We start from the raw sequence: 9,096 nt of genomic DNA, 5'->3' as shown, positions 1-9,096 counted from the left end.
ATTTACATACATAGACATGTACACATATAAGACTGGGTTACATGTATATCGGAATTTTGCATTTTTACGCCACCTGGTGCGTCATATCCGGGGTCAAAAGAATGCCGAACAAGCCCCCAAAAACGTCTAAAATCAAACACATATACCAATTCTCAAGTTCCTGTGCTAAAAGGCATACGACAATATACACACTCCATTCCCTGTTTTTCAGTACAAAAAGATCTAAACTTGTGTTATTTGAAATTTTGAATTCCACTTGTTAGATATTTATTTTAACTTTGTCAAAATTGATAGGCAAACCGAAAGTACAATGTCACTTGGACGCTTTTATTTGCTAAGCGTTCGATTCAAACATCCAAATGACACAGGCAAAAACAGGAGGAAAACCATGAAATAGCGAAGCGGATCAATGGCTACAGTAGATAGAAACATTTAGCTTCCGGTTTTATTATAGACAGATCAGGTTAGTGAAATTGTAATCTACACAGACCAATGTACATTTAGGCCAAACATGTTTTAGTTCACCATGCTGTACACAGAATGTTCATACTTCATAATCGAACGAAGTTACACCTTTCATTTACTGATTTAGCATATATCTGGTATATTCGCCGACTCAGTTGGCCTAATGTCATAATCTATCTTTGACTTATGACCTTTGATTGATTTGGATGTTGGTTCAGGTAGTTTATGAGTTTATACAGTGATGGTAATGTAGCATGTAATATGATGTACATGTACAAATGTATCTAGAAAAATAAAATGCCTTAAACTGTCAATGTCATCACACTGTAATCACTTTTGCTTAGAGATACATGATGTATGTATAGGGTCAATGAGTTTCCTCTCGTCGAACACTCCACGAACATGCACAGCTTAATTTACGTTTTTTTTAAAATATAGACTAGTAATGTAATTTGTAGACATGCATACACAATTTGAATCTAATATATCATATGTCGGTGTATACAGTATTGAAATTATACATTTAATTTGTACTTCATAAAAATTTCTTCTCATTCAACTAACTGTATTATCATTTCTTGGAAGTTCCCTACGGTTAATATTGAGGGGATTAAATTTTCCTCTCCATCTGTCTCATATGTTACTTTGTATGCATGTAATCCCAAAGTTTGTCAGTACTGTGGCGGCTTCATTCCTTGAGGGATTTTGTGACATTTACAAATGTGTTTGTTACTATATCTTTACAAGATCTGGATGTCGTCTGTCAGACCCTGCTTTTATACTCTCAGATTATGACCATCTGAGTCATTCAAGCATTTTACATGTAAGGGTGGAATTACATAACCAAGCGTGCGGATGAATGCACAAGAATAAATGATGACCTTGATGAACATATGTAGTAAACAATACAAAACGATGCCTGATCGGTATGTGTTATCAATTTTCATTGCAATTTTTATCAAACTTAACACAATGAGGATCATATTATCTTGGTAATGATCAGACTTCAGATTTTTAGCCCACCATCATCAGATGGTGGGCTATTCAAATCGCCCTGCGTCCGTGGTCTGTGGTCCGTCCGTCCCTCCGTCCGTCCCTCCGTCCGTAAACAATTCTTGTTATCGCTATTTCTCAGAAAGTACTGAAGGGATCTTTCTCAAATTTCATATGTAGGTTCCCCTTGGTGCCTAGTTATGCATATTGCGTTTTGAGACCAATCGGAAAACAACATGGCCGACAGGCTGCCATCTTGGATTTTGACAATTGAAGTTTGTTATCGCTATTTCTGAGAAAGTACTGAAGGAATCTTGCTCAAATTTCATATGTAGGTTCCCCTTGGTGCCTAGTTATGCATATTGCGATTTGATACCAATTGGAAAACAACATGGCCGACAGGCAGCCATCTTTGATTTTGACAATTGAAGTTTGTTATCACTATTTCTAAGAAAGTACTGAATGGATCTTTCTCAAATTTCATATGTAGGTTTCCCTTGGTGCCTAGTTATGCATTTTGCGTTTTGAGACCAATCAGAAAACAACATGGCCGACAGGCAGCCATCTTGGATTTTGACAATTGAAGTTTGTTATCACTATTTCTGAGAAAGTACTGAATGGATCTTTCTGAAATTTCATATGTAAGTTTCCCTTGGGGCCTAGTTATGCATATTGCGTTTTGAGACCAATCTGAAAATAACATGGCCGACAGGCAGCCATCTTGGATTTTGACAATTGAAGTTTGTTATCGCTATTTCTGAGAAAGTACTGAAGGGATCTTTCTCAAATTTCATATGGAGGTTCCCCTTGGTGCCTCTTTATGCTTATTGCATTTTGAGATCAATCTGAAAATAACATGGCCGACAGGCAGCCATCTTGGATTTTGACAATTGAAGTTTGTTATCGCTATTTCTGAGAAAGTACTGAAGGGATCTTTCTCAAATTTCATATGGAGGTTCCCCTTGGTGCCTCTTTATGCTTATTGCATTTTGAGATCAATTGGAAAACAATATGGCCGACAGACCGCCATCTTGGATTTTGACAATTGAAGTTTGTTATCTCTATTTCTCAAAGTACTGAATGGATCTTGCTCAAATTTCATAAGTAGGTTCCCCCTGGTCCCTTGTATTGCATTTTTGGACCAGTCTGTCCTGAAAACAACCTGGCAAACAAACAGCCATTATCGTTAAATCTCAAATTTCTTATATAGCTAGGATTCCCTTGTTTGAAAAGTACTGGAGGGATGTCTCAATTTGCACAGATTAGTAAAATGAAGGGAAAAGTAGAGAAAAGATCAATCTGACATGGAACTTATGAAGATCATTCAATGGTGGGCGCCAAGATCCCTCTGGGATCTCTTGTTTTGTCAATAACATTGATTCAATATCATGATCACTGTTACTACTTTTAGCAGTGGCCGGTAGGCCTAAGGGACATGTATTGTTTTAGCAATAACCAGCTGCTTGTTGTTTTAACTTATAAAGGTCCATAAAATTGTTTGAGTTTCAGTGTTATAATATATTTTCTTTCTTTTTTAGCTCACCTAGACTGAAGGTCCGTTGAGTTTATGTCATGGCGCAGCGTCTTTCGTCCGTCGTCCGTCTGTCAACATTTGCTTCAAATTGCTACTAGTCAAAAAGTTCTTATTGGATTTTGCCCAAATTTGTTCAGAAACATCCTTGGCAAAAGGGGATCAGATTTTGCATAAATGCTGACTCTGACCCCCAAGGGGCAAAAGGGGCAGGGCCCAATACGGGAAATTGAGACAATTCCTTTAAATCTCTACTAGTCATAAAGTTATGAATTGATTTGAACCCAATGTGGTCAGAAACATTCTTGGGAAAGAGGAACAGATTTTGCATAAATGGTGACTCTGACCCCCAAGGGGCGTGGCACAATAGGGAAAATTGAGGCAATTCCTTTAAATCGCTACTAGTCATAAAGTTATGAATGGATTTGAACCAAATTTGGTCAGAAACATTCTTGGAGGAAGTGGATCAGATTTTGCATAAATGGTGACTCTGACCCCCAAGGGGCAAAAGGGGCAGGGCACAATAGGGGAAATTGAGGCAATTCCTTTAAATTGGTCAGAAACATCCTTGAGAGAAGGGGAACAAATTTTGCATTAATGGTGACTCTGACCCCCAAGGGGCCAAAGAGGTGGGACTCAATAGGGGAAATTTTCATTTTGGTTCAAATGGTTCATTTTTATCTGTGTAATAAACAAATAAACACACAGGAAGATAGTATACATGTAGGTATAAAAATACATAGGTATAACAGTTTATTAGTTACTGAAATTGTTGTTGAAAGCATTTCACAAAATATTGAGACATAAATACAAAAAATACATTTGGAAATTAATCGATTTTAATCGATTATTGATTGGTTACACACAATTGATGATCGATCACAAAAAATCAACCGATTCCCAACACTAATTTAAACCCATTGTGGTCAGAAACATCCTTGGGGGAAGGGGAACAGATATTGCATAATTGCTGAATCTGACCCCAAGCAGCCAAAGGGGCAGGGTCCCATAGGGGAAATAAAGGTAATTTCTTTAAATCGCTACTAGTCATGAATGCATGTTGTAAAAACAATTTTGAGGTCTTTCAGACCCTTCAAGAGTCTGGACTTCATTATTTCTCTAAAGCATTTGGGATCTGCACACTATAACCATATATTTTTTTGAGATTGACAAATAAAACAAATTGAATATGAACATTATTTTGACATTTGATCAAATCCAATCAGGTGAGCGATACATGCCCCATGGGCCTGTTGTTTTGTTTTTGATTTTAGATTAATATAAATCATATGATCAAGTAAACGCAGACTTTAGTTTTGGACAATTCATGGTTTGAAGGACCTGCCCTGAACTATATTGTTCAGGTCAGGTCTGTAAAACCATAGGTTGCCCTCGACCAAAGTATGTATTGGTATAATATTAATATCAATTAAATATCAAGTTCATTTGAATGTTGATATAGTTTCTTTCACATTTTCCAGGTATATTTCTCCTGTGGATTGGATAGAATAGCTTTGTCTATCAAGGGAATGATTTGATTGGTGTTTTGGCAAAATAACTTGCAGATCAAAACATAAATAGAACAAGGTTCTGAGCAAAGAATGTAAAGGAAGCCAGCGCACAGACCAAAACCTGTGAAGGGAACTAACCAGCTAGGTCATATACTCATTGACCAACCATGTCAAAGGAAATAACTACAGCTGTTAGTATGGGAATTCTTGGACTTGGTTTAACGTACATTGGTTATAAGATATTTACCAAGGGCTCATCTATATCAAAACCAAGTTTTAGTTTCAAAAAACAGAAAGTTAAACCTGTCAGACTGCAAAGGAGAGATAAACGTATGGACAAGGTTTGTAAAGGAACAGGTGATAAAATTCATTTAGCTGAAATTCAGTGTTTCAAGGGGGTAAACAATGCATTGTGTCTAGGTGTTAATGACGTACAGAAAATTACACGTAGCCTTGTAGCTAAATGGATGGTCAGTGAAGAGGACACTTCTGATCTAGTAACACTGACTGATGTTCTGACCGAGTTGAGGAATAACCATATTTTAGCCCCAGTAAATTACCTGGAGGTTGTGACAGCTGTACTTCAGGATGTAGGCTTAGGACTAAATCAAAAAGCGGAAGATTTGCTGCAGGTTCTAAGAGATACTGTCATTGACCACATTGAAGCAGATATCCATGATCAAAGTATAAAGGCTTGGGAGTCAGACAGCAAGAAAATAGACATTTATGTCCTGTACTGCGAGGATGATTTTGGAAAAGGCTGAAATATTTCAACAAAACATATACCAACATGTAAATACTCGGGATGTAAAGGTTTTTCTGATGGATGATGTCGGAACTGGGATGACAATCTTCAAAGCCTTTGAAGAGGGATTGAAATCCTCAATATACACTTTTGTTCTAATGACGGAAGACTTCTGTAAAGATAAAGTGAAAACATTTTTGGCAGAAAATGGCTTGATTGAACACCTGAGAACTTCTGATAAATTGTGGAGAATTGTTCCTGTGTGGGTGGACCCTGGTATAAATGAGTCAAGAAAATGTCCACTTGAGCTTTCTGTGCTACAAGGATTGCACTACAATAGGTTTTTAGAAAATGAACAACACACCAGGTGTTTTGAACATATTGAAAGGCTTCTAAAAATTGGCAGAAAAAGGGAAATGGAGGAGGGTATGAAAAGAGAAGTTGAGCAGCATTACTAAGTCCTTCGATCATGTCTAATTTCTTTTTCAATGCATGTTACTAACTGGTGTTTAAACTGCGTTAATTTCTACAGATTTTTATTTTTTTTTATTTTTTCTTATGCATATATTTACATTTCAAATTTTCAGCTCACCTGACGGAAGGGCAAGTGAGCTTATGCCATGATGTGGCATAACATTTCCATTTAAACATCAACTTCCCAATAACCACGATACTCAGAGACCTAATCTTGGGCATGTAGCATGCTGGGATTAAGGGCTTTCAATTTTGTTCAAATAAATAACTTTGACCTACATTCAAAGTTACATGGATCAAATAGTTAAAAAAACTTCAGACAGCATCTTCTCAATAACCTAGAAGCCTAGAGACTTGTTATTGGGTTTGTAACTGGGATAAAAGGCTACCAAGTTTGTTCATATGAATGAAGTTTATCTACATTCCAGGTCACAGGAGACAAAAATCTTTGACTTCTTCTCAATAACAAAAAGACCCAGAGACCTGATATTGAGTCTGTAGCATTCTGGGGTGAATGGTAACATGTTGTTCAAATCAAATCAATGACATTGATCTACATTCAGTCACAGGGGTCAAATAGGTTAAAATATTTGACTTCTCAATAACAAATAAGCCAATCTGAGACCTTATATTAGGTTTGTAACATGCTAGGATGATGGGCTACCAAGTTTGTCAAATAAGTGACATTAGCCTTTATTCAATGTCATAAGGTAAAATAGGCTAAAATGTTAAAAAAAACTTCCTCTCAATAACCAAGAGGCCCAGAGACCTGATATTAGGCCTGTAGCATGCTGAGTTGATGAACTACAAAGTTTGTTCAAATGAATGACCTTGACCGACATTCTATGTCACAGGAGTTGAAAAGGCCAGATCTTTAACTGACTTCTTCTCAATAACCAAGTGGTGGCAGAGACCAGATATTGGGTCTGTAGCTTGGTGAGGTAAAGGGCTACCAAGTGTGCTCAAATAAATGGCCTTTACCCTCATTCAAGGTCACAGGAGTCAAAAAGTCTAAACTATTTCCATGACTTCTTCCTAATAACCAAAAGGTCCACAGACCTGATATTTGACATGTATCATGACTGAGTGAATGACCTTGATCATGATTTAAGTTTGAAGGAGTTAAATTGGCCAGAATATTTGATAATAAGACATCTTTTCAAATAACTATGAGACCCTAGCTGAGATTTTATATCTTGTCTCTGATACTCTTGTTCTTAATTATGTTTATTGTATAGAAAGGATCACTGGATGGCAGGTGAGCGATTCAGGCCCATTGGGCCCTTGTTTTAAAACTAGAGTAATTAAAAAAATCAATATTTGTCATTCATCGGACATACACACTGACGAAATAGCAGAACAGTGATGCAATATAGCAAAACAGCTGATTCCAATTTGACAAGAAAGGCTGTCAACTACAGGAAGTAAACAGAATAAAGTTCTATAATAACATCAACTTTTAATTCCAGTTTTAAAAATTTGCATCACATTTTAAAATGTTAAAATTAAAACAAAGAGCAATCATGCTGTATAATTGATGTTATAATACGTACATGTATATATATGAATACTATACAAGATTTAATTTCTGAAATTACAATAGTGTTATAACATGAATGTCATGTAAAGGGAGGTAACCAAACATTATACCTGTTGGTCTGTGCTGCAGTGTTGGTTGCATCCTATTTTGTTTAGCTTCATTACTATTATTATCATTACAATATTATTGATGCTATTATACTATTTATGTATGCTGTCCATAATACCACCAAAGGGAGAGGGCTTAAATAGGCTTTTGCCTGTTGCCCAATACCCATTGAATTGATTTCAATAAAATCTTTGTGAAATGAAACATGGACAGATACTACTATGTGATAAGTACTGAATACATTTGATAATCTAAAAAGTATATTGTTTCATATAGCTCTGAGCAGTATATTTAGCTCACTTGCCAATAAGGGCGTGTTTATGCTGTGGTATATGTGCATTGTTTGGTATCAACTTTTCCCATAGCACAACTTCTCAGTAACCAATTACAAGAGGACCTGAGACCTGATATTGGTCCTGTAGCATGTAGGTCACAGGGATCAAATGTATAAATTTTTTAAAATGTGTATACTTTTTTTTAATACCGAGACCCGATTCATGTATGGGACCTGTAGCATGTTGGAATGAATGGCTAACAAGTTTGTTGAATAGATGACTTTGGCATACATGTACCTTATTAAGGTCTTGGCTATGAAATATTAAAAAAAAAAAAAAAATTATTCTAAATAAATAAGAGAGCTAGGTTCATAATATCAGCCAGCAGTATGTCGAGTTCAAGGGCTTTAAAGTTTGTTCAAATGAAATCATTTACATGTGGACATCATGTAGCCTACTCTCATATTGAAATGAAGAGGTATTGAGCTTATAGCTACATAAATGACATAGATCAACTTTATAATTGCGTAAGTAGCAGATGAGAGATACAGGACCATTGAGTCTCAAAAATTGCAAAATTCAAAATTTGATAGGTATATATTGTTTATGCAATTTTATAAGTTTTCAGTCAATTTATCAATATTTGACAGTTATCTTGTCCTTATTCTCACTATTACTTATATCTTTATGTACTTTCTTTTCATCTGTCGCCACCTATTAACCGATATCATTCATTTAAAAAAAAAGACGCATCATTGTCTCAGAAATGGTAGAGAAGACTAAAGCAAAATGTGTCATTTTATCAAACATAGACACATAGACAATTGTTGGTTGTGTATTCCGAAAGTGTATTCAACTGAAATATCAAAGAATAATGAAATAAATTCTATTTTATATAACTTTACAAGTTGTTATTATTGCAAGATTGACTTGTTATTGTATATTTGGTTGAGGGGTGGGGATGGAGTGGGATGGGGTGGGAGGGTGGAAGGCTTCAGGAAATACTAAATTTCTAACACGATTTTAAGCTCTGCTCAAGTTCCACTAGTGGCAATTGAATCCAGAGATGGTCCTGACCTGAAATTCAAGATGGCCTCCATCTTGATAAACACATTTTAAATTTCTCGAGCTTGAGTGTTGCTATTGAGCAATAATTGGCGGAGCTGTTATAGAAAGTAAGCCAACAAAGTTTTGTTATTTTTCGGCATCATCAAATGCACGGTGGCCATTTTGTAACTAGCCCGAGTTTCCTCTGGCCCCGACACCACACATGGTGTCGGGGCCAGAGGAAACTCGGGCTATTTTGTAACATGATTGCACAATAAATATCAAAGTACTGAAAGTACTGTAATGCTGAAACTTTCCAAAGTAAGTAAGATATTTTGTGATATGTGTATATCAAGGTTTAATCATAGGAATTGTAACTTAAGTTTAATACTAACTATGAATAGTTG

At 36.0% G+C, this 9,096-nt stretch overlaps 1 long non-coding RNA gene across 1 annotated transcript; it reads left to right on the top strand.

The window, feature by feature from the left end:
• The first annotated feature begins 357 nt into the window (after positions 1 to 357).
• LOC117325466 lies at positions 358 to 8,541 on the top strand. Its single transcript, XR_004532264.1, has 2 exons — positions 358 to 463; positions 4,471 to 8,541. It is a non-coding gene; the product is annotated as an uncharacterized LOC117325466 (long non-coding RNA).
• Positions 8,542 to 9,096: the final 555 nt, after the last annotated feature.

This window comes from Pecten maximus, chromosome 4 (assembly GCF_902652985.1).
Source record: "Pecten maximus chromosome 4, xPecMax1.1, whole genome shotgun sequence".
NCBI lineage: Eukaryota > Metazoa > Mollusca > Bivalvia > Pectinida > Pectinidae > Pecten > Pecten maximus.
This window is presented reverse-complemented; position numbering and strand designations above follow the sequence as displayed.